Consider the following 26,780-nt stretch of genomic DNA (forward strand, 5'->3'; position numbering starts at 1 on the left):
ATGTTTACGTGAATTCCTTTCCGCTTTAAAGCATTGATCATTTTGTCTTCTCTTCCCTTGTGTTCCATAAGCCATTTTCTTCATACGAACAGTGACAGAGAGAGACAGAAGTGAATCACGGGATGAAGCCGAGAGAGTGATGGGCCATGTTCAAGGTGCATTTAGGAGAGGGTGGGATCCTGAAGGTGTTAGTAAAGACATGGTCCTGGTGTCTGGAATTTAGAGAGCGAGAGATTAAAGAGATAATGGCAATTTAGTGGCCATATAGGGCGTGTCTGACCACCTGCACGTTCGTCTGCACCTCCAGTCAATACCGCCGTCCGTCCGGTCAGCCAGTGTACTAATACGCCGGGTCTAACGCTTGGCTGGCTTCCCCTCGGTTGTCACGACCCCATCGCGCTCCAGCACCGAGCACCGTCTCTACCACGACCCGGCTAACCCCAAGCCTAGCGTCTGTGCTGGGGGGTCGTGCGAGGAGTTAAATGTAGCCTGGACCACGTAGTGCGACGATGCGACTCTGGGGACTGTGCTACGGTTCATGGGTACAACGGTACGTCTCTTGGATATGACGGTGCCAACCCCTTGAGCAAGACCATACGACCAAGACGAGTCGTCCATTGAGCGCACGGAGGTACGATCGTTAAGCTCGACGGTGCGACCCTTCAGCACACTTAACGACCCTATCCCTTGGGTAATGCTGGCCTGGCCAAGGTGTAGAGCCAGACCATCCTTTTTAAAGCAATTGGCCCGAGGAACGCAAGGGAACGTAAGCCGTGTAGTCAGGTTCAATATTTTGTCAGTAAACTGGGTATGCTGTTATCAGGCCTAGAGCTAAGCCAGTCAGTGATGCAGCCTCCGTAAACCAGTTTAAACCAAGTCAGAGACGGAATATGACAGGACGTGAGGACAGTTTCCTCTCTTCGCAGTGGCACGCGTCTCCCCTTAATTTAAACCCGTGATGCCATCCTCCCGTCTGGGCGGGCTAGTGGAGGAAACGGAGCGTCGAGCCTGCTATTTTAGGGGGCGTGACGGCTGAGGGAGGTTAGACGGTGACGTGAGCAGGCAAGGGAGAGGAGGAGGAGGAGGAGGAGGCTCACAGTGTGAAGACTAAGGGAGGGTTGCTCTTGTTGATGAGGGCGTAGGGATGTAGGTGCGCTACGGCGGTACTTTTAGGTCCTGGAATTCTTGTGCCTGACACGTGCATGATGTGAGGAGGCAGGTGTGCCTGACCCTGTACCACCACCACCACCACAGAGGTGTACCTGACCAGGGGCTGCCTGAGTGGAAGCACCAGGGGTAGCGTGACCTGACAGCACCGAGTCATGATGCCTCAGGCATTAAATTTCGTATTCTGTACCTCAAACCACCAAGTTCATTTCAGGAAAACAACTTCAGATATAGATTTTGATGTTGTTAAGTTGTCTTACGCTTGAGTATAACCACCGTATGCGATGTCTCCGCTTTCCAGGACGGGTCTGATCAAGATTTTTCACCATACTGTTACTAATCCATGAAATTTCCCCCAAATCTAGTTTTCCATTGCCACTTTACATGTTCTGAAAATTGTGTTAGTGAATATGTGTTGGCGTACAATTTTTCGTGTATTCTAGGTTCGTATTATACGACAGCTGAATGTTAATTTTCTACTCTTTGTGGTTATTTGTGAGACACTCTGATGACACATCCTGACTAAGATAGCAAGATTAACTTTAATTCTGTCATTTAAATGCTATTAAAGTTTGTGTTTGTGGTTATATATATATATATATATATATATATATATATATATATATATATATATATATATATATATATATATATATATATACTCTGACTAATTGTATCGCTTGAATAGTTGCGGATTTTTCACTTTTGTAAGTATGGATGTCCGTTTCACTTTTATAAGTGGATGTACATTTTTCACTTTTTTTTAAGGGTGGAATTCCACGTTTCACTTTTAACACTGTGAGTATGGGTGCAGGATGTGTGTAAGTGATGTGAGAGGCTGTATGTGTACTTGATCCACCCCATGAAAGTAAGGAATAAAGCTAATTAATGATTCAAGAGAGGTAGATGGAAACTGGTCTGCTTTGCTCTACTGTCCCCATATATAGGGTGCCGTTGCCGTCTTCCAGTAGATAACCTCGTTCTAGACCGTCAGGTCATTTGTAACTTGTCTCTTCCATCTACTTCCCAGTGCGCTTGGCTCTCTCGTTATTTGCCAGCTTAGTATGGTGGACGGAAGAGTGTGTGTGTGTGTGTGTGTGTGTGTGTGTGTGTTATGTGACACGATTTCAGTGAGAGTATATCTAATTGACCCTTAGAGAAACTTTTTGCCTCAAGCTTTCAAAACGTTTCGTGGTGCCTTATATAAGTGAGTCTCGTGTCGGCTTTACAACCTCCTCCTCTCGCCTACTCTCATTGCAGCTGCCTAGCTCTTTCTTTATATGTAGCATCTATTTTCTCTTTTCTTCTCTTTCATTTTCATTTCTCTTGTCTTTTCCTTCCGCATGCTTCTTGCTTTTATATATCTCATATCCTCTTTCCTACCTCCCCCTCCTCTCTCTCTCTCTCTCTCTCTCTCTCTCTCTCTCTCTCTCTCTCTCTCTCTCTCTCTCTCTCTCTCTCTCTCTCTCTCTCTCTCTCTCTCTCTCTGTTTCACACACACATACACACACACACACACACACACACATATACACACACACACACACGCACGCACGCACGCACGCACGCGCGCACGAACGCAAACACACACACACACACACACACACGCCTTATCAGGCAGCACCAGGCCACAGTAAGTCCACCACGCCAGGGTCCGCGCGTCACCCAGCGTATGGCTCAGACAGTTCCTGGAACCAACGGCTGGAATGTTGTCGCCTCGGAGGTGTAGTTCTTGCGAGCCAATTGTGTCGTCGAGGGTGTCGTCCACAATGGCCCGTCCTCACGAGTTATTGTGTGGATCACAATACGTGATGACGCACCGTCATTTCCAGAGCTTCCAGACGACGGAAGGAGTCGCTCAGCCTTGTGGTTGCACTTCACACGTTGCTGGTCTCTTGGTGTTGATTCTCTCATTTCATGATGTTGTTAGTAATCCATTAGTGATTTTTGTTTCTTGCGTTTGGGAGACTTTAATGGGGTAGCTTTTCTTTCGGTGTGATAGTCTTTCTTATCTCTTATTTTTGAGCTTTTAATTAACTTGTATCTTTCTCGTTCTCTTCTCTCTTATTTTTCCGAATCTTTTTCGATGTCTATTTCACCTACTGCTTTACCCTCGTCTTTATCATCATTTTTCCTCGTATTTTCCTCACTCACGTCTCTTTCTCATCCTCTGTCATCCTCTTCTATCTTCTCTCTCCCATATTTAGCCTCGTGTCCTCTCATCCTCTTATTTTTTTATGTATTTTTCATCCACTTCTGTCCTCATGTGTTTCATATCCTCTCCTAACGTCTTTCTCATGCTCTTCTCCCCCTGTGTGTGTGTCTCATCGTGCTCTCCATGCGGCTAACCACATAACCTTTTCGAGAGCTATCATCGGCCGTGGAATGTCTCATTACGACCAATAGGCACTTATAACTCTACACAACCTTGTATTGGTAAAGGTCAATGTAATAACCAGGGTATAACAATCTCGACCACCCTGCCATTATCATTAAAACGCTGCCTTGCCCTTATTAACAGGAAGGCTGAGGCTTAACAGCGTACTCTGTTCCTGGAGTGTATCTGGTGCCCTTGGCCCCAAGGCAGAAGTATGGGCCTTTGTATCCTGTGCCCTTGGCCCCAAGGCAGAAGTCTGGACTATGCCTAGTGTGGGAATAGATTTGTCGTGATACCATCATCTGTGTCACTTGCACAGAGTGACTTGTCGACGCTCTGGGATCGATTTGTTCACCGTCGCCCCGGGAGTCGCACTTTAACCTGCACTACAAACTTGGTTATGATAACTCGTACGTGATACTTTACACCGGTGTTTCCCCGGCATCTATAAAGAATTGAATGGCATAAGACCCATGGTCCGTGTTTGGATTTTGCCATAGTTTTGCCCCCCATATTAAAAGGATTAAAATGGGGTTCAGCCTTGTTCAGTACGAAGATAATTCCACCTCTGGCCATAGAACTTGACGGTGATGATTTTTAATTTTATTTTCTGATCAGTATTTCAAGTTATTCTAGTTTTTACTCCCAATCTCTGTGCTGCATTGCAGGCGACACAAGTGTTGTATGGAATACCCTGTTTTTTTGGATTATTTTTATAGCGTTGTAAGCTCAGATCACACCATCGTGTATGCCTAAACCTGTACGTACGTCTTTTGCATTGATGAGACGTGTGAAACATGTTGTTGTTGTCCTGGTCGAAGGTTTTCATGTACAGCGTTTGACCTTACGGAGGGTTTCTAGGAATACGGACGCCTGCGACCGGCTAGCTGCTCTTCCTCACGCCCTAAAGCTCAACCCTTAAAAGGAGGTCTGAAAGGTCAGAGGTACGACCATGTTATGAAACTCCTCGGTGTGTGTGTGTGTGTCGTTCAACACCATCCTCAACGCGGCCCTGAAGTGTTGACTCTTGTCTTCTGAACACACACACACACACACACTACACAGTCATCACTTTCTGGTGAGGCTTTGGGCAGACGGCCATTTGATCTGTGTGTCTGTTTGCCCAAGTATTCCTCCATGAGATTGACTTTTTTTCTATTTCACTTTTTATATCGTTAAGAAGCTAGTTATTTGTCGATGATGACGCAGATTGAGCCTACAATTGTTTTTAGTTACAGCAAGAACGTCAGTAATGTTATAGGTTCCGTTGGGTTTTTGCTCCATTGTGATATATGAGAAGTTAATTGAATGGTTGGATAAAGTGACAAAAAACGATTGGTTAAAATGATAGAGAATTGAATACAGGTGTGGGATAGTGATTCTTAGATTTTTTTTTTTTTTTGGGGGGGGGTGCCTAAGGTACTATATTGGATGATGATGTTTAAAGTTGTTAAAGACCAAGTGTTGTTGAGGTTGTCGTGGGAAAGCCAGATAACAGAACTGATGGTCTTTGGCGAGTTTATCATTTGCAGTACATGGGAAAGGCAGATAAGAGAAGACCTCTTGGTCTATGGCAAGGTTATATTTGGGAAGACAGTAACAGTATCCTAACCTTAATTTACATATATGGAGGCATTGGTAAAGTAGAGGATTGTAAGAGATCATTGATTTCTGCAATAAGATACTCGAAGATATAGTTGAAGAATATAGAAACAAATTTAAGATACAAAACAGTGATTTTGTAGATGTTATGTGTATGTAAATACAGTTGATGACTTCTCTCACCTGGGAAGTGAACGTACGAAAGTTCTTACTTTGGAAGTGTGAGAATCACCATGAGCGTCGTGAGTTAGTGCTAATATTAAGGTTTCCGCCCGGGGAGGGTGTGTGGCCTTTCTCTGTTGGGCGGAAGATCGTCCAGTAATGTCAGGGCGGCTGTCAACCATCCGTGAAGAGGTTGCAGTCGTCACGAGAAGCAGGAAAGGGAAGCCACATGGTAGATACTCAAGAGTGCCTTATGGAGGGGGTGTGTGGGTACGCGGCGAGACACGAGTGTGCGTGAGATAAGGAGGTGCTGGAGGCCAGGGTGGAAGGGAAGTGCTGGAGGCCAGGGTGGAGACGTGATGAAAATTCAAGAATTGGCCAGTGAATGATCCCCCCACTGAGGGAGGTTGGATCTGAGAGCAGCAGTTTTATTGTCGGGTTTTCCTTGGCTGGGAGCAAGAGGCTGCCTTCTCTCTCTCTCTCTCTCTCTCTCTCTCTCTCTCTCTCTCTCTCTCTCTCTCTCTCTCTCTCTCTCTCTCTCTCTCTGAAGATCGTAATTTTAATCCCGGGATCAGCAGCAGTCGTCTGGTGCCCCAGAGTCCAATGCACGAAATACTTTTGAAAAGAGATCTGGTCACCGCGAAGAAGAAAAAGGGAAACTGATAAATCTGTGGCGATCCTTTTTATGTCTCGCAGATTCCATGAATACCTGTCATGTTTTGTCCTCTGCTGTTGCCCGTGATGCGACCGTAAAAAAAAAAAAGCCGAGGATAGACCGCCTCATTTGCATTTTTGTAACAAGAGGTTCTACATGCCAAGTCGTGAATCAGGCAGATTACTGTCGTTTGTCTCACTTGCCCTGGGCTTATTTTTTCAGTTACATATATATATATCGAAGGCTCCAGTCATGGACAGAGGTCCTCATCAAGGCCAGGCCTTAGATGAAGCTTAGAAAAAGGGTAGATGAGGCGAAGTAAAGAAGAAACAGACGGGGTTTTGGAGGAAGTGGAATACCTGGCCAGAAGAAGGTCAGTTCTCTCATCTAGCCTTGATCATAACCAGCTGTCCGGTTTATTAATCACAAGAGCGTCGCTCTACGCCATATGTTGCGGAACGGGAGTCCCAGCGACACATGTTGCGGAAATTAAGCTCGAGGGACGGCGTACGACCTGGATCTTACCTCCTGCAGTTCATGACGCAGAACTTAAGCTCCGGTGACGGTGGATATATTGGAACTTGACTTAAGAGGGAGAGGCTTCAGGGCCAAGAGCAGGAAATATGTCTTATTATCAGTGACTTTCAGGTAGTTAAAGTTGCCTCTGGTGTCCCCTTGAAGCCAATCAACTCCTTGCCAAAACGCTCCTCGTCCTTTGATATTTTAAACTTGCACCATCTATCTCTGCGCTCCTGAACTGTCCTCTTGTTTTTCATTTTTACGTCTCGACAGGTGTTGGCTGCGAGGAAAATAGTAAATGTTTGGGTTTGTTGAGGTGGTACGTGTGTGTGTGTGTGTGTGTGTGTCGGGAGGAGCTCTGTCAAGGGTCACACGGGACCATCATACCCTGGGAGATACGGTCTAGTGAAAGTCAGTCCGCCTCTTGGTATTTCAAGACAAAGTCTCATAAACCCTCTGCTGCTGACAGTGACCAGGGATATTTTTTCTTGCTTTGCCCCACCAGTTACGCTACATGTATCACCGTGAAAAACTATTGGCTCTAGAGGAGAAGAAGAAGAAAAAAGAATGTAATTAGTTCAGGCTGTCTTGAAGTTCAATGGACCGTTGGTATCTGATTACGGAAGAGGTACAGGTTGTGGCCGGTGGCTGAGTTAAACTGTGTATCACATTATGTGAGTATTTCTTTTTAAAACTTTTTTCATGAACATTCCTTGAAGACACGTCGTAGTGGTTTTATATGTATGTTTTGATTAGCTCAGGCGACCCGTGGCCTGATGATAAAGATACACAGTCAGGCGATATTGTTGTTAGATAAAAGGCACAAGAAAGCAACCTCACACTAGCTTTGTGGTTTCGTAAGTCCTTGTAAGTGATAGAGTAGTTGTGAGTCAGATGGAACGAGGTTACCGCAGGGGACTCTGGGTTACTTAAGAGCCATTGCGTTGCTGGGAGCAAAACACGGGTAAAAGTCGATTGTTGATAAAAACACGGTTGCTGGGTGGGACCTGTCACTGCAGTGTCAACTCTCACTAGTGGCCAAGACTCTACCCTTCACGTTGCAAGATGAATGCAGCCAGCGTTGACTGCTGGTTTTCTCTGTAAACACGATCAATCGTTCGTTTTCATCGTGTGCGACGAGCGCATATGGAAAGCAATCTACAATGGAGTACTACGACAATAACGAGCAGTCGTTTTAGGAAACCCTCTGGATATTTTAGAGACCCAGGATATGATTTAGGAAACCCTCATAATGAGAGGGATGTTGGCAGTACCATTCTACGCAGCCCTAGAGGTGTGTGCCTGACTTGCACCATGGGTAGTAAGATATCTCTTTAACCCTGTTAGCACGACGACACGACCGTAGAGCAGCACGGAACGACCCCCTGGGTATGGTGGGCGGTGACTTTGACCTGAACCTCAGCGGTCGGGCGTTGAGAACTTTCAAAACGAGACAAGCAAGACCGTCGTCGGTGCCTCTCCTCAAAGCACTCGTCCCCCTGCTGAAGCGCTGCCTTGTGCTTATATCACAACATGGAGCCGAAGATATAGCTGAGAAAGCAAACTTACAAAGGCCACCTTACTGCCAGCATCGATCATACTTTGAAAACAAAGGAATGCAAACAACAACAGACCATCGAACCATCTCGAGATTGTTTGTGATAACAGAGGAGATCAGAAACAATGAGCTTAGTAGGGAGCTCAGACTTGACACATACGGAAAGTATTGGGTAGAATGTGTATTTTAGACCCACCGAAGAGCAGAGGTGCGGCCAGAAACATGAGGGAAAAATGGATTGATATGAAGGGGCCCACGACTGTTCAGCTTGCGACCATTGGCAATAAGGAGCACCTTGGGGGTAGACTCCCTGGACTTCGTTTCACAAAACAGGTGGACAACATCCGCCAAGGTGTACCAGACCAGCCGTGTTATATAACAGAATAAATGGAGACCTGCAGCATCATACAGCCTGGTAGACCAGGCTAGTGTGACATAACTTACTGTGGGGGTCGCGTGGATTGTTGTGGACCAGTTGTGTCCTCATACGCTCTCTCTCTCTCTCTCTCTCTCTCTCTCTCTCTCTCTCTCTCTCTCTCTCTCTCTCTCTCTCTCTCTCTCTCTCTCTCTCTCTCTCTCTCTCTCCTGTGATGCCACGTGCACTCTTTTATGGTGCAATCTCTACCCCCCTCTTGCTCTTTCAGTGTGCACTCATTCGTGTCCTCCATGCACTAAGAGCGACTGGCACGCACGCCACCTCACCCGTGGTGATTTACAGACTTACCAAATCTTCGCAGTCTACCTCTGCTGTGTTGCCGCCATCCAGCTCTGACGTCACAGCAGGCACATAAACAATAATAATGACCCGAATAATCCTTCGTCAGGTGCGGTCAATATTTTGCCTGCAGCTGCAGAGAATGGATGGTTTTCAAGACATAATGTTGTTGATGTGATTATCATGTTTTAATGAATAGCCGAAATTGTATTGGCTATCCGCATCCATATTGATTACCGAGTGTCTGTTGGTTACCCAGATTCGTATTTGTTACATAGGTTTGTTGATTACCTAGATACTTATAGTGAATACAAGATCTGTGTGATTACCTAGATCTCTCTTGACTACACGGGTGCATTATTGATTACCCAGGTCTGTATTGAAGACCCATGTCTATTATACCGATATTATATCGATTACCAACTTCGACATTGATTACCCAAATCTATAGTGATAACATGTATGTAGTACCCAGGTCTGTATCGATTACCAGCATCTATATTGATTACGCAGATCTATACTGATTATCCAGTCTCTGATGGTAACCTTAGTCATTATTGATTACAGAGTACATTTAGCCCTAAAGTGGTGGTTCTGTTAAGTCGCATTATTTACTACCGTCTTTCAGGCTGACCTAGAAGATGAAGACTTCCGGTGTTCGCGAAAAAGAAAGAGGGAGATTACTTATTTATGAGTACGTACGGCGAGACAATGCCTTAGACTAGGACTAGCGCATTGCTCTCAACACTGGAAAATACAGTTACGAAGAATGGAGTCGTGTGAGTTACACATTGTCGAGTGTTATGAGTAAGAGAGATTGAGACCTTAGAACCAGTCTGCACGCTTGTATTTACTTGAATGAACGCGCTAACAACATTTCAGATCTCGTAGGCGAAGTGATTTTGAAATCCATTGGAAGTTTGCGTGCGGTACCCGCCTTGAGCTGCGTTTTTCGTAGTGATGGTGGAGAAAACGTGAGCGGTCGTCTTTTTTTTCCTGCCGTTCTTGTGGTGATCCGCCAGAGTGGACTCCCGACCTTGAGACGACGACAGGTCGTTACGTGGACGGTCTTAATTGCCATTTGAGTGAGTCAGACGACACAGACCGCCCCTTCTCCACCACCCCGCCCCATGTGGGAGCTTTGACGCTAAGGTTTTTGCCTCTTTTGGGTTGAGCAACATTCCCATCCCCTCACACACACACACACACACACACACACACACACACACACACACACTAACCTTGCCTTTTGTAGCCTTCACTTCTGTCCTTTATCTCAAGTTATGCTAATTTGGAGCCTTCTTACCTGATGTGAAAAAGGAGAGGTAACATTAAGATACTTATTTGACACATATATGGGTCAAAGGACGTTCTCAGAGACCGGGTAGAATAATTCACAAAAAGAAAATGTATATGTACCAACGGGCATGAGGAAATAGATGAAAATGTGGAATGGACCAACCATTCTACAGTAGAAAATTCCTTGAACGTACATTTAAAGGCTCAGAGATGCACTTCTTATGATTGCAAAGAAGATAAGAACGAGAAATGGCCACAGGCACTCAGTAAACCTAGATGTATTTATACTGATAAAACAGGGGATCAAGAGATGGGCCCCCACGAGTGTAGAAGTCCCTCCCTATACAGTACAGATAGATGCATCCTGATTTTTGACGTAGGGGCTGGAGACAGTAGTTAAAGGTATATTAAGGTTCCTCAAGGTATTTCATGGATACAGCCATGATGTGTATCCATGACACGAAGATTTGATATCGTGATGCACAGGTTTGTTAGAGTCACATAGGTAACTGTTCATGAGGCAGGAGGAGGAGGCTGTATTACCCCCTGTATGAGGAGGGTTATACGGGGTACAGGTCTAGGTGTGTGAGGGTGAAGATATGGATACGTTTCTTGAGTTCTGAGTGGAGCGACGGGTCGAGAGAGTCGAAGAGTTTGGGAGGGATTTGTTGGAGGGTTTTAGGAAGTTTCGACTTCGAGGGGTTCTTGGAGTGTTCTTTGAGATGTTGGTAGAGCGACTGGTTTTAGGAATTGAAGACAATGGCAGGAGTTTCTCGGAGGGCTGGCTTCTGGGAGTGCGATGATCACGTGATTCGTTAAGTAGAAGAAATGTAAAGAGGTGATTTATCAGTAGGCTTGACACGGGTGCTTCAGAGTCTAGTCACCCCAGTGTTTGGTTACTGGGATCATAGTTATGTTAAATCTGAGGTCACGGCAGTCATGATTCAGTCCTAGGGTACGAGGGCCTGACCTCTGATCCGAACCCTAAGGTCATCATACCGAAAGGTCGCACCTTAACGCTCAAAGGAGTTAGTGCATGTAACAAGATCAGTTAAGGTGGCGACCAGAACGACGTCTTCGTTGTGACATTTGTCTACATGAGACACAGTAAGTTTGTTATATTGGCTGCATGACATACTGTAGGTTTGTCCTATTGGCTGCATGACACGGGAGGTGTCCTTTGGTCACAACGCCGCGTTACGTTACCACAGGAGCTCAAGTAACACCGTAAGGCTTCTCCACGGTGTTGAGTCCATGATGACATTCAGTGTCTGCTGTTTGAGACATCGTATTGTGTTGAAAGTATGATTGTGAAGTTCACTGTAAAGGTTATAAGGTTCGGACAGTTTTGTGAACGTTTTTGTGAAGCGCAACGGGGCGCGCCAGCCTTTCCTGCTACACTTGATACCCTGGGAAAGGCAGGACAAGGTCGCCGTGCCAGAACAGGGAGGGCACGGCAGGACAAGCAGGTGGCGTGGCAGGACAAGGTAGACGTGGTAGGACAAAAGTAGGCGTGGCACAACAAGGTAGACGTGACCCTGTAATGTATCGTATCTGGTGGCGCCACAGTGTGGTGTAGCCGGCCGTCCACTAGACCCTTCACACCACACATAAATCTTCGTATGGCTCACTGAGCTAGTGTTTATATATATATATATATATATATATATATATATATATATATATATATATATATATATATATATATATATATATATATATATTCCACACTCGCTGCTGGGATATGATTGCAGTAATACTAATAATAAATGTGATGATAATAACTTATTATCAGTGAATAGTGTTTTTCTTTTTTTTTTTTTTTTAATTCCTGTAAGGTCATCTTCCGCTTGGCGAGACAGAAATGGGCCGATCGTAACATTAAGATAACCATAAAAGCTTGAGGATATTAGATCAATTTTCATTCAGAATGAAAGGACTCGTTCTGTACCCACATAAACCTAGATTGATATGAAGGTAAAGCTAGAGTGTATCTGGTTGGGTAGTTCTTCCGTGTAAGTGTATGGCACGATCGAGGAGAGAGAGAGAGAGAGAGAGAGAGAGAGAGAGAGAGAGAGAGAGAGAGAGAGAGAGAGAGAGAGAGAGAGAGAGAGAGCTCCTCCTCCTTGCAGCACTCGACGTGGGCCCACCAACACTGGCGACACAAAAACTGGCTGCCCTTCACTCCGTGTTGAGGGAGAGGAGGTCGTGAGGGGAAGCAGACTAGCCGCTTGGCTTGTATTGTGACGCCTGCTCGTAATTCTTAGCTCCTGCGACCTGTTTTATGTAGTGCGACGCTGTCAAAGTCCCCACACATTTATCATGACCCTCTTTGGCTACATGTTTTGTGACAAACGTACAACGCACCTAAGCCATATTTATTGCCAGTGTCACCTATTTATCATGCTAACAACACGGCAGAGCTGTGCTCTGACCAGATTATGGGTGTACACGGAGTGCCCATAGGTTATATGTGCAGTGAGAACGTATGTGATGTTAGAATTATCCTGAACACAGGATTTTTCGACTGGTGGTTGTACCTTGACTCTGGCGGCCTTAATGACCCTGGCAGTAGGTAGGACTAAAGCCCAAAATAACCAGCTAGTCAGCCAAGGACCCGAGGAGTTAGTGTATGCGTGAATTTTGTGTTGATTAGTTTGGATTCTATGTAGTGTGTTCACATTTTGTCTGCCGTGGTAAATTAGTTATTACCGTTTTAGAAGAGATTTCAACAGCCCTTGCAGGCGGGCATATTGTTGGGTACTACATAAGATATAAGGAAAACCGCACGCTTATTTCTGTCACTTCCAGGTAGGCACACCCACCCCCTTTATCCTTCCTGGAAACGTCAGGCCTAGCACTTTAGACCCCATCTGTCATCCGTGCGCGGCTTATATGCCGATTTTCCTTGGGACGAGTACTGCTTCGCTGGCTAGGATACCCCCAGCTGTGTTGACCGTTTAGTGGAGGCTACCTTGGCTGGGATGGAGTCCTACATTACCTTCTTCAGCCAGATTCTTCTCCCCCCCAAATCATGGTTTATTCGCTCCTACTCTGATGTGTGTCGCATTGGAGACAGAGCCTATCAGGCTCTGAAACTTCCCTTTCCCGTGATTGCCTCTCTGCTTTCCTGTCTCTCGGAATCATTTTAAAGCTGTTAGTCGGAAAAACATTTGAACTTTCATAAAAAGAGTTTGCAATAGCATGCATCCTCGAGTCTTAAGGGATTATGCCTCCGATCCTTGTTCTCCTGTTTCGTCTGCCTATTAGAACTCTTCAGTTTCCCTTATTGGAAGCATGACTTTGTGCACTGTATCCCTGCGAAAGAAGACCGTTTTGACCCTTCAAACTATCGCCTCAGTGCTTTCACTTTCGCTATCTCCAAAGCCTTTGAAACTCATTAACTCCCTATCTCAGACACATAGAGTTCCTTTCCCTTCTTTGTCATCATCAGTACGGCATTTGTTGCGCAAATTCTCTTGGCGATCTCTTTCGTGACCCACCTCCGGTCCAACTCTGTCATGGATCTTAGTGAATCGTAGCCCTTAACATCTCTGAAGCACTTCACACGGTATGATGCAACTCGTTGCCTTCCAAACCTCCTTCTTTCGGCTACTCTGGGTCTCTCTGTTTCATTGTTTCCCCTAGATGGTCCATGCTGTCGTCTGTATGGAGCTACTTCTTCGTCGTGTCCCATCAACCGTGATATATCCCAGGGTTCTGTCCTCTCATCCCTCATCAGCCTCTAGCTCGATTCACTAACACGGCGATAATATATATATCATTGTAGATATTACTTTTTCTTCTATTTACTTTTGTAAAACACGATTCATCCCCGCAATGATATACACATGTAAGACATGACCATACCTTTCACCCTATCCTGGAGACCTCACACAGTGAGCGTCACAGAATCTGCACCCCAAAAGCTGGGGAAGTTGTTGGAGTGCCTTGATTACTTATCTTGTGAGCAACTATTGGTCTCCAGGGACTTTATTGTTTCCGGTGAGGAAAACTGTTCGCATATCTTGGGTGTTTTTCTTCCACCCCTTTTCTTTTACTCAGGATGGAATGGAAAGCCTTCCTACTTATCGATTCCCCAGTTATCAACGCTCTTCACCCATCCCTCTTATTCCACCGTGGTGTTGTTGCGTTCTTCCTGTTCTGCATGCGTTATTTCGGTCTCTGCTTTTCATGAGCTGTGTCTAGGCCTTCCTGCCACCAGAGGTAGGACCCGCGTCACACGTCAGGCTGTTGCTTCCCATCGTTTCTCTTTTGAGACCAACCATACGAATATTAACCTTCATGATGACCGCCTTTCCTCGAAGGGTAAAGCTGTTGAATTCCCCTCTTGAGTCAGGTCTACAGACACCTTGAGGAGCCCAGTGATTTATTCAAATTCTCTTTCTGGTACCATTTTCTTTTCTTTCGAGATGGCCCTGATTGGGACATGTTTTGCACAGGCCATGTTGTTCACTATATCTAAAAAAGAAAAAAAAAAAGAGACAAATAGAATGATACAAGACCTTATACTTTAATTTCCAGGCAAAAACTTGTCACGTTATACTGACTGCCATTTACACTCCCGCTACATTTTAGTATATGCTTGACGTGAACACCATAGCTGTGCTCGAAGGTTTTGTACGGTTTCTCTCTACTTGGGTTCGGGTTTCCCCAAGGCAGCGTATACAAAAAGGTGGAGACTCGCGTAGCTCCAGCCGATGTATGACCAGATTTAGTGTAGTTGATAAACCTTTACTTATGTCAGTAGACACGGACGAAGTATTTCTCTGATAGTATGGATGAAGGGCATGTAAGGAGCGAGCGACAGGATCAGGATTTGTCAAGAACCTTCCGGAGCTTGGGAAGTGTGGGGTGGGTAGGTGTGGTTGTTTGAGAGGGCGGTGGTGGCAGCAAGGGTTTTCCCAGGGGTCTGGCTGCCGGCCACGTTGAGTGGTGCACTCACAATGTCGCACGCTCAGGTCTGCTGTACTTCAACCTGGCGATACATACTGACGAGAGGCAAACAACCCTCCTGGGTTGTGGCTAGGTGTATAATGGTTGTTATCTGTGTAGGCATGTATTCATGTTGCACAGGGAGAGGTTTATACACGTTACCCCGTATGTGATCGTTGTTTGTGTACCGTGTCTTTATTCGTGCACACACACACACACACACACACACACACACACACACACACACACACACACACACACTTATTACCGTTATCAAGTTTCCCGGAGAGGTGGATGAACAGCAAGGTTGACTTTGGGCCGACTGCCGCACCCAGGATTTGAAACTGAGGGTGCTCATGTGTGAATCATGGACAACGATGGTAAATACTCTACCCCCTGAGAGGGCAAAGGTGTGTGTGTGTGTGTGTGTGTGTGTGTGTTACAGGGGGAAAATTTCATGTATGCTTCCTGTTCCTTGATATTGTGGGTACGCGCATATACACACCCCAGCTTACGCCAGGTAGCCAGTCATCGACTAGCCCAAATTGGAAGGATGAATGGCTGGGTTGGCTGTGAGCCAGTTGACATGCCCTGGGACTCGAACCCAGGCCTGTGAGATTGGTAGGACGCAACGCTAATTTCTGCCTTACGGAGAATGGTGTACGTACAGGTATGTATGTGTGTTTACTTTCGTTGCAGAACATTCTAAAAAGGACATCCAGTTGTACCGGATCATTTATGACAAGTTGGGCTATTTATTGTTTTTAGAAAGGTGTGCGCTTATTGATTATCTTATTAAAAGGTCAGAAGTCAAAGTCACCTGTTGAATTTAAATAGCCGTTTTCTTTTTTCGGCTGATTAAATGAGAAGGACTATTCCGGCACCTTAGGCTGGTCGTCCCGTTGTGCAGCAGCGGTAAATCGTCCTCGTGGAGGTCGATATGGAGTAGCACTGTTCTGCCGAGAGGGAGATTGTGGTAGTGGGGTAGGGAGCAAAGGTCGTGTTGGGGCGAGGTCGCGTTCGTTATTTTGCAGGCGGTCCGTGACGACTCCCTGAGGTCGTGACATCCGTGTTGCTGCTGCACGGGAGGGTCCTCCCCTCACCCTGCTGTCTGGAGGGACGAGGGTGCAACTCCTGAGAGGGGACCCGGTGGACTCGGAGAAGGCCAGAATGGACCCCTGAGTGGGCCAGGGTGGACCCCCTTGAGCGTAGGGGATAGGATAGACCTGAGGGGGTCGAGGATGCCCCCACCTTAGAGGGCCGAGGTATACAACCGTGTAAATGATCATTCGCACACGATCAGTCGTTGTTAGATATATTTCTGTTCAAGTACTGAAGCTATATTTAAACGTGGGAGTCACAGACGAGACGCACCTACTGGACACGTAATGCTCCCTCGCCAAAGTAGGAACAGGTAAAGATAGCTCCCCGGCCTGCAGTCCACTCTACCAACTCACAACAGAAAAATGCTCTCCAGGGAAATGTGCCAGTAACAAGATTTTTCTCTCCCACTTGCCTTTGCATGTCACTGGTATATGTAGTCTGCAACAAGCACCAGGAGAACAACTTGAATTCTGTGTAAAATCTGTTATGGCTATTTGTGGTTGTAGGGACCTAACCCTGAGGCAGGGTTACGTTAGCTGTAGTTGAAGTTTTATGGCTACTTGAAGAGTGACCCTGATCTTTAAGAGGGAAGGGTGTTGTTTTGGTGTAGGTGGGTGTGGCTATAGATTTAAACCATGTTTAGGGTGGGTGTGGACGGCCTCTAGGGCTGGGTAAGGAGATCAGTTGATTGCCGCTCAGGAACGAACCGGGAATCTCGTAAAAAGGAAGGGATCAGATTCTGAAGGACGCGTTTGCCATCGTCATTACATTCAACCTTGAGGTAATCATGGCCGAAGATCCCATGTGGTCATGATATCATGTTTTATTAATGGTCTCATGGGGTATGCCATGTTTTTGTATTCAGTGGGAGTAGCAGCAGGGTGTGTGTGGTGTGTTATTTACGGGTTATTGATAGCTGTGGACAGTGGAGTGGGCGGGAGAGGGGCGAAGGACTCAGAGCATTGGCCCGGTGCCTGAACTAGGCTCTAGGTGCTGAGAATAATCACAGTGGAGAATTGGGCCTTAATGATGATGTGATTAGTGTTTATGTTGATTATACCCGTGCCCATAACGGTGCGACCCTTGAGTACAATGGTACTACCCTTCAGCACGACGGTGCAGTCCTTGGATATGATGGCCTGGCCTTTGACCTGACCCTAAAATGGTTGGGTCAAAGACCAAGTCATCATCATCATCATACCTTAGTGTCGCACCGTCATGCTTGTGGACTTATGGCATTAAGCTCGTTGGTTGGGATGTGATAAATGCTATTGGAGAATATTGTCATTTTGTGCGGTGAATGAACTTACTGTACTCGTAATTTTGGATTATTCGGCTATAAATAGGTAAATATTTTTTTATTTTTATTCGTTGAATGGTGACTGGAACACACCGTAGGGACTAGTGAACGTAGTGAAGCACGTTTGGTTACTAGAACACTCACCATTCAAAGAAGTTTTATTGTGTTGTAGTCCATCACTTCAGATAGTCACAGAGGCGTGCTGGAGCTTGGGGAGTAGATGCAATAGTTACTGGGGCATAGTAGAACATAGTCACTCGTTGGCAGAATCGTATGTTTAACAGATCCATTTGCAGTAGCTGGAAATGTCTCGTTTTCTAAACAAATTCCAGGCAGATGTATAAAGCGTTGGACAAGTGCGTTTCGTCATAATTAAGGTTATCGAGCCAGAAGAGCATGAATTTAGATATATTGATTTAATTTTTCACTCGTCTTAAGCCCAAATACTTACCCCCAGAGTTCACAAAGGTGAAGAAAGTAGGTATGCATAAAAGCAGAGCGAGTGTATCGTAGGACACGTGTGATGAGTGTCCACCTGCTTACATAGCAGGACTGGCATGTGTCAAGAGGAACAATGGAAAGATTTATAATGTAATCTGCCTCTGCGGACTACGTACACCGTATAAGGGAGCAAGAGGCGCCTCCACGTCTCCTAGGGTAGGCCAGTGACATCATCAAGAGCCTTCACAAGGTTGACTTACTTTCTCGGGCCAAGATGTATTACCGTATAAAAGAGGGTCAGCCTGTGGCTCTCAGAGCTCGTGAGTTTTTTCAGAGTGTCACAGAGGTCTATAGATAGCGTGACGTCGTATCAACAGATGTGATCAGTGTGTCATATCAATTGGTGTCAGTAGTTAGATGTCTCGTGACAGTCGGTATGTCAGGTTGGATGTCATCGTAGCATATTTACTCTGTAAGCTTTTAAGGTGAGAAGGTATTATAGATTGGGATCAATAGTAGTAACTTTTGAATAAGGTTGTTGATGACCAGCTTACTGTTATGCGCCATAGATTTAATGTTAGGTTTGGTTATCATGTTCGTTTCGTATTGCTAGTCAGATTTTATTGTCAATATCATGCTGAACTTCGGTGTGTGGTCGAAATTTGTATAGAATACTAACCTTTAAGACTTTTTTCGTACTCTGTGTTGACCTTCGACCTAAAGAGACACGTTCTCATCAGGTCAGGCCACTCCCGAATTTTTACTTTCCTCGTTGGCTCTTGGGTGGCAGCGAAGGTTATCCATTTGCACAGCTCTGTTTGTGACTGCCCTCTGCCCTACCTAGTTATGCCTCATCTTGCTTGGGAGGTTCTTAAACTCGGATGATGAAAGTAATAACTGATGATAATGATTATAATGGTAATTATGATAAATGTTTTTGTACAGTCAAAACAACACACCAGACACGAGGGGGGACAACATGTTTGATATGTATGGCTCCACATGCAAGACGCGGCGTAACACACGAGGTCACGTCTTTCTTATTTGTAATTGCTCCAGCACCACTTGCAGTGAGAAGAGTCGTGATGTTACCCAGGACGTTTCTCAAGGCTCCTTGCAGTTGAAGGCTTTGCACCACTTCCAGTAGTAGGGAAAATGCAGACTCCCTTGGAATGAGAAGTTCTTTGACGTGATGACTTTAGTCCCAAAGATACAGCCTTGCTGAAGGTGTAACCTGAGCCAGGTGGGCAGCGTCCAGTAACACCGTCTTTGATTCATATCTTACCCCGCGGGCCACTTACCCTCATGGATGCGACTTCCTGCCTACCTGCTTTAAATAGAGGATAACATGCCGTGGGCTGCATACCTGACGCAGAGGAAGACAGTCGTCAATATATCGTCCTTGGAATGAAGTTTAGCTTCTGTGATTGAGAGTTCATGAGTGGTGAATTTGGAGGTTTAGTCCCTTGAGCACGACGGTACAACCCTAGCGTATGATGTCCTGGCAGACTTGATCTTAAGGGTATGCTGAGGGGCTTGACCAGCATACCCCAAGGGTTATACCGTCGTGCTCAAGAGTCGTACCGTCATGGTCCAGGGATATAAGCTTATCCGTAACCTTGAGGCGAAGCAGACACGCCTGTCCTGTTGTCAGTGCCAGGAGCGAGGTCTCGAGAGGTTGGAAGGAGGTAGGGGTATCAACAGACGGACCGCCACTCGCAGATAAGAATAATGTACCCTATATATAAGACACCGGCACAGGAACCTCCTGCCTGGTCAGAAGTGGGTCAGGTTTCTTAACCACCCGAGCAGGGCTGTGTCAATACCTTGTGTTTATAAGATGACAACAGTTCTGGAGGACATGAGGGCCAGAGGACAGACGAGAGGCTAACCTGGAAGTTACAGAAGATGGAGTCAGCTGAAGACCTATGGTCTATGACGAGGTTAACATGGAAGTTACAAAGGAAAGACGAGTAAGGGAAGACCTATGACGAGGTTAGCATGGGCTTAACATAGCGAGGACAGACCTGATACGATATGACGAGAATCTCTGCTGGAGGTCAGTAATTACTGTCTGAAATTCCTAATCTGTACCGAGGGAACCAGGATAGTAGAGCTGAAGGCTCCTCCCTATCCACCACTAGATAGAGGCCGGATAATAAAGGGTAATAAAGCTCTTCCCCACTCACCACTGTATAGATGGAGGCAGGATAATAGAACAGATGGCTCGTCGGTGAGCAATTGCATCTTTAAACGGTCATTATGCCTGCTTTAGCTCGAGGCGGCAAATTAAATCGCGTTTTTACTCGTTTTTAACCAAGTACAGGATAATCTCTCAGTCTTACGTTGTTTTCTGTGATGAACTCGTATAAGGTGAAGTTCATCTGCATATACCGTTACCTCTATTAAACTAGGAAATCGTATTCTATTAAGACTTTAGTTTCTTGTTGCTATTGTCTCATCCAAGCTGATGGGTGGGGGATGTCTCCTGGCGGAACAGATCACATAACTGAATAACTCTTACAGGCAGGAGAGTTTGGACCAGGTAGTCTTAACAACCTTTCCAGTCGCAGTCCCTGGGGGATCAACTACGATTTAGTCATGTCTTCCCTGTTCCCTCTTCATGTGACGCGTGGCCAGAACACTTCGGGTAATGACTTGCGATGAAGATCAGCAGGCGGTCGGGCAGGAAGTGATCGTGTCTTGATGTGAATATTCATCACCTACCGGGGCCACCACGTCGGCGCAGGCGCTCACTGTGAGTCGGACACATCCGGAACGGCTCATTCGATTGGGGGAGAAAAGTTGTTGTTCTGATCCTTTGGGTCGGGACGCTTCAGGTATGTGAAGGGAACTTGTTAAAGAGAAATGAATCATTGAAAATGGAAGGACTTGAGAGTGATATGGAACCCACACGGTTGATGCTGCAGTTATGTGGGTCATAGTGGAATTCTTCACGGTTAGGAGGACTGTGGAAGACAAGTAGCATTGTAATGGTTGATCCCCCAGCTTTATGTACTCCCGAAAGCTGAAGGCATTTCAGATTTATTCAAAAGCAGTTCTTCAGACGGGTTGTGTCATGTCACTTATAATATGTATAAACGAACATTTTCTCTGAATTTTGAGATACGTAAATTCAGGGACTTGATTTTTTTTCGGCTGAAGCAGTCTCGATTTTTTTCTGAGCAAAATTTTTTTTTTCTTCAGAGCAGACATTCAGTCGAAATTTCTCTCTCTCTCTCTCTCTCTCTGTCTCTCTCTCTCTCTCTCTCTCTCTCTCTCTCTCTCTCTCTCTCTCTCTCTCCCTTTTTTTCTGATAAGCAGATTTTTATTTGTGGTGAGGCTTGGGGTAAATTCACAGAACAATGAAACTTTCAAGACAGGACACTTTCTCCAACTGATGATCGTTCATTCTTCACTTCATAAGGATTCTCGAGTTCTCGCTTTTTAAAAGGGGGGTCATCTTCACGGGGAATTTCGGGGTCTTGTGAAAAGGGGTCAGAAAATTTGGTCCCCGTGAGGCGCGTGGATTCCAGGTGCCCGTGAAATACGTCCGAATGATTGTGTGTTACTCGGGACAGTTTGTGATCACCCGTTTATGCGGCAAGGAGGGAGAGAGAGAGAGAGAGAGAGAGAGAGAGAGAGAGAGAGAGAGAGAGAGAGAGAGAGACTCGACTACACTCGTGGTGGGTGATCCCTAAATTTTGTACTTTTTTGTCATTTAAGAATGGCCTTTTAAACGTATTCTGTCGGTAGTGTGCAAATTATATAGATTTGTGGTGGTATGTAAATTGTATACATTTGTGATGCGGCCGTCACGACCTACATTTTGGAAGAAACACTTACTGTGTGTATAGACGTTACTTTGAGTTGAATATTGGCAGGTTATGAAGAGGTGTATCACCTTGAGTGCGACGGTAGCGACCCATTATAGAGCACAGCGGTTCGATCCTTGATGAACACAGCCGTACGATCCTTTGGTATGAGTGCCTGGCCGTTTGACTGACGCATGATATTAGCCTTTCCCTGGTGGGCAAGAAGGATAGCAATAGCACAGAAATAAACATAGAGATTGTCAGTATAAACATACCCGTTCCTTTTCACGGTTGACAGAATATCGAATACACTGCGAGGTACAGAGTGTTCCATTTATATTGTGTTGCATGACTGGGATTGAGTGATCTGTCTCTTGAACATCTAATTAAATCATTTATGTTTGCTGAACATTGCTTGTGTCCGTATACTGAATACGCGAGTACTTCAGTCCTTCTCTTTAACGTACCTAGAATACATGGGACCCTCATTCCATCTCTGTAACATGCCTCAAACACGTGGAGCCCTCCGCCCACCTCTCTCACCTGCCTCACATTCGCCAGTATACATTCTAATTAGTCGAATGCCTACAATGTCTTGCCCTCATCGTAACAAAGGTGCTTGAAATTTCTAGTGAATAGATCGATTAAACTAACAATGTTATGATTAGGTTCTGCATATTTTATCAGGTTTTCCTCAGAACAGTTCGTACAGTATACGAGATTGGGTTCAGTGGATATGATATTAAAGAGTAGAGAAGGAAAATGTATAAACTACAGAGACAACAAAGAGTGCTGGACTTTTATTTCATAGAATACACGCACGAGACACGTCTTCCCATGTGCTTAGGTATAATGACAAAGATTCATCATGTGAAAAGATTAGCTCCCTTGCGGAGGTTTACTTGTGTAGGGCGGCGTTGTGGAAGAACAGGTGGGGATGTGGGGACCTGCCCTTGGGAACGCCACCACGTCACGCACCGGCACCATGACCACCACGTGAACAGCGCCCTTGTCGAGTCCACTGGGAATTAAATACATCAGCAGTTTCGGCTGCTGCTCTTAACCTACGTTTTCTGTGGTATTTGACGCGTGGGTTTCTGTCTGCAAGGATAAAGACAAGTTCTTGGACTGCGTTGTGACTGACTTACCTTGAGGTTTGAGCAAGGTGGCACGAACGCTGAGCGTTAGGGCTGCACCATCGTGCTCGAGGGTCGCACCGTCGTGCGCGAGGGTCGTACCGTCGTGCTCAAGAGGTTAGTCATGGAGCCCCAAGGAACCCACGCATGGCTTTCCACTCAACACTCGCCAGCCGCGTGTTTACCTTTGTTATTTGCTCTCTCTGCCGGAGAGCAGCCAAGGCCGGAGCGGCTTAGCTTATTGGAGCACAGGCTCCATAACACGTGACGTCCCACGGCATGATGAGAACATGGCATTCTGCTGTGACGTAGGGAACAAGATGAAAGCGTTCTGGGTCTTAGATGTGCAAGATGTGTGGTGACGGATGCGTGGCGTTGTTGGTGGTGGATGCCAACGATTCTTGCTTACTCAGGGGAGGTAAAATCCTTGGGATTTATGTGAGCTGTTCTCTTTAAACGTGTCTTGATTGGCAAAGTTTTTTTTTCCGCCGTGATGCTGATGAAATGTAATTATTCAAGTTATCCAAAGTGGCCGGGGGAGATCGGATATATGTCATGTATGAGTTAATTACCGTAAGGTGAGCAACGCAGCCATCCAAGCTCAAGGATACTACTCTTCGGACGTGTACAAATAAGTCCAGTAAACATTGTGGTGTTTTTGTGCTTGAGGGCTCCTCATTATGGCGGCGGTGATGGAGGGGGTCTGCTGCACCTCCAACACTGGGGACAGTAAGGTGACACCTAGGGCCAGGATGGCTCTCGTATGTCAAGTGTCTTCACACCGGAGCCATGTTGGATGCCGTGTGACATCTCCGTAACAGCTAGTGTCAGCCTGACTCTTCTGTAGCCGTCGTAGCTGGCAAAACTTAATGATTGATCCGCGAAAACGCTTATGCATTGCCGTCGTTTGTATGCCCCTTAATTTACCCAGACTGCCTTAAGCAGTACGTGTAGAAACACATTCTCACCACAAAAGGACGTACTAGATACGTTGATAAGGATATCTGTGACACAAATAATCATAGCAGTATATCACAGCAGAATTGAGAACTGGCACATCCTGCATATATCAGTTAACCCGATAAGCTTGACGGTACGAACCTTAGGGGTGATGTCCTGGCCTTTGACCTTACCCGTGAAGGGACAGGTCAGTGCTTAGGCCGTCATACCCAAGTGTTACACCGTCATGCTTCAAGGCCGGACCGACTTGCTGAAGGGTTTTTTGAAATGTAAGAACTGATGTAAATTTGTTTACTAGGAATAGCGAAATAATACCATGGTGGTCACGTGGATAGCTCTGCCCCAAGGCTGCCTGAGATATGTGTGTGTGTGTGTGTGTGTGTGTGTGTGTGTGTGTGTGTGTGTGTGAAGATAAATAGTCACACGGACAAAGGAATACAGAAGGCAGGAGTCACCAGGCTCATTTACTTTATCAATAACTGGCTGGCTATCTTGCTGTAATGTCGGTGGACCTGTGTTACTTGGGTATTCATGTGCAAGCGTGAAGGCCAAGCTCGCAGTGGGCGCCATTAACACATGTCTTGAGGAATGCCACTCCTCGACGTATATGTAGAATCTGGTCCTCTTTTGGGACCTTTCTCGTGTACCCGGAGAATTAAATACTTTTGTTGGTATTGTGATTTTTATTGTTGTGATTGTTTCTGAGGTTCCTGTGTTTGCACTGTACAGTCTGGAAGCTCTGAGTAACTTTGTCCTTCAGGTGTCAGGATAGGTGCTAACATTGTGGGAGCTAGTTCCTTTCTAGTGTTTTGACTCCAAGACGAAAACTAGGTTCCCTCTTGTGTCAGTGATGAGTCAAGCTGGCGGTGATGATTCCCCACCATGGATAGACAAGGTGTCCCTAGAGTCAGGTCAAAGGTCACTCCCATTATATCAGGGAGTCCCACCGGCGTCATGCTTAGGGTCTTTCCGTGGTGCTCACACATAATGCTGCAGTCCTCAGAGGGTCAAGTTGTAACAAAAGAGGAATCTGTTTTGCAAGTCTGTCTCATATGTTCACTTGTTCTGAAAGAATGTCAGTGGTGATGAAAATAGTCCCAAGAATGGCGAAATCATCGTCGGAGGAACGTAAAGACGGTGCTTCCTCAGACCATGTGGTGGTTCATTATGTAGCTGCATTTCTTGTGGGGCTGTGGGTAGTAGCAGAGACGATTGTGGCTGGTAGTAGGGAAACAGTTGTGTCTGGTAGTCGGAGACAACTGTGGCTGGTGGTAGGGGAGACAGACAGATGTGGTTGGTGGCTTGGGGAGGGCCATCTGTTGACCTGCTGTTGGAGCAAAGCCAAGGGATACGTCTTTGGTGATGTGTCCTTCTGAATATTGTTAATGTTTTTCCTTCCCTTGCCTTTGACGTTTGCTATTACCTTCACCATACGAGGCTCGACGTGGTGGTTGTTTGTGAGGGGCTATGTGCTGGCCAAGCGCGGTGGCTGTTTGTGGAGGACTTAAATGCAGTCCAAACCTACTGGGCGTTTGCTAAAGAGCCCGGGCTTCTTTGCATTGCTCAACCTTTCCTGCACAGCTTGTCATTATATATATATATATATATATATATATATATATATATATATATATATATATATATATATATATATATATATATATATATATGTGTGTGTGTATGTATATATATATATATATATATATTTTTTTTTTTTTTTTTTTTTTTTTTTTTTTTTTTTTTTACTTTGTCGCTGTCTCCCGCGTTTGCGAGGTAGCGCAAGGAAACAGACGAAAGAAATGGCCCAACCCCCCCCCCCCCCATACACATGTACATACACACGTCCACACACGCAAATATACATACCTACACAGCTTTCCATGGTTTACCCCAGACGCTTCACATGCCTTGATTCAATCCACTGACAGCACGTCAACCCCTGTACACCACATCGCTCCAATTCACTCTACTCCTTGCCCTCCTTTCACCCTCCTGCATGTTCAGGCCCCGATCACACAAAATCTTTTTCACTCCATCTTTCCACCTCCAATTTGGTCTCCCTCTTCTCCTCGTTCCCTCCACCTCCGACACATATATCCTCTTGGTCAATCTTTCCTCACTCATTCTCTCCATGTGCCCAAACCATTTCAAAACACCCTCTTCTGCTCTCTCAACCACGCTCTTTTTATTTCCACACATCTCTCTTACCCTTACGTTACTTACTCGATCAAACCACCTCACACCACACATTGTCCTCAAACATCTCATTTCCAGCACATCCATCCTCCTGCGCACAACTCTATCCATAGCCCACGCCTCGCAACCATACAACATTGTTGGAACCACTATTCCTTCAAACATACCCATTTTTGCTTTCCGAGATAATGTTCTCGACTTCCACACATTTTTCAAGGCTCCCAAAATTTTCGCCCCCTCCCCCACCCTATGATCCACTTCCGCTTCCATGGTTCCATCCGCTGACAGATCCACTCCCAGATATCTAAAACACTTCACTTCCTCCAGTTTTTCTCCATTCAAACTCACCTCCCAATTGACTTGACCCTCAACCCTACTGTACCTAATCATATATATATATATATGATAAGATCCGACCATTCCTTGGCAAGCAAACATTTGTGCTTCCCCACACTTATGCCACTACCAAATCCTTTAACTTCAGATCTACCCGTACTGAAAGCTCTCAAGTCCCCAGGTTTGTCTTTCAGATATGTCTGTTGAATATCTGAATTTCAGATGTTCCTCTGCTGATGACGCAAACTTCAGACACATTCCTACTTATTCTCCGAACTCCACAAGCGTTCACAGCAAGGTCATGTCATCTTTAAGGCCTAGCAAGTTTGTACTTTCTTTTTAGGCTTAGTGGTACTGCATATTTTAGCTGGATCGAAAATTTCCAATGGTAGAATCTACGTTTACACGTGTTAATCGGTTTACATATTCATTGATAAACTAGTTAGTGCCAGTTTTGTTTTTCAAATTGAAACTATTTTGAG

At 45.6% G+C, this 26,780-nt stretch overlaps 1 protein-coding gene across 4 annotated transcripts in view; it reads left to right on the forward strand.

The window, feature by feature from the left end:
* The window catches only part of LOC139759188 (uncharacterized), a 96,624-nt gene that overhangs the window by 64,178 nt on the left and 5,666 nt on the right, over positions 1-26,780 (forward strand). The window lies entirely within an intron of this gene.

Source organism: Panulirus ornatus, chromosome 32 (genome assembly GCF_036320965.1).
Source record: "Panulirus ornatus isolate Po-2019 chromosome 32, ASM3632096v1, whole genome shotgun sequence".
Taxonomy (NCBI): domain Eukaryota; kingdom Metazoa; phylum Arthropoda; class Malacostraca; order Decapoda; family Palinuridae; genus Panulirus; species Panulirus ornatus.